This window comes from Phalaenopsis equestris, unplaced genomic scaffold, assembly GCF_001263595.1.
Source record: "Phalaenopsis equestris unplaced genomic scaffold, ASM126359v1 Scaffold200377, whole genome shotgun sequence".
NCBI classification, from domain to species: domain Eukaryota; kingdom Viridiplantae; phylum Streptophyta; class Magnoliopsida; order Asparagales; family Orchidaceae; genus Phalaenopsis; species Phalaenopsis equestris.
This window is the reverse complement of record NW_018220205.1, coordinates 171,178-171,683: the sequence shown is the minus strand read 5'-3', so window position 1 is coordinate 171,683 and position 506 is coordinate 171,178.

The following is a 506-nucleotide window of genomic DNA, read 5'->3' as shown; positions in this document are numbered from 1 at the left end:
AAGAGATGGCTACCAATAATTTTCAATGGCCCTTTGAAAGGGTAAATCATAAAAGAGTAGCTAGTATCCGTGATGCTGATGCAATATCTATTCTATGTTAGTAGATTGCTGCAATATCAAAAAAATTAGATCATTATGGGATGAATTATTCTCCAGCACCTCCTATGATGGAAGAGAATTCATCTGGGCAATTTGTAGATGTTCAACCTTCATATGAGATTTTAAATGTTATTAATAGACCCAACAACCCTTATTCGAACTATTATAACCCAGGTTGGAAGAATCATCCAAATTTTAACTAGAATAACAATTCTTTTACAAATCAACAATGGGCAAACAACCTAGTGAACCCATTAGGAAATTCACCCAACCAAGGAAATGTTAACTACAGGCCTTCTTATCCTCCAGGATTTAATAATAATACTCAAATTAAGGAGAAGAAGTTATCTATGGAAGAGCTAATATTAAACATGGGTCAAAAATTACAGAATCAAGGAAATCAATTA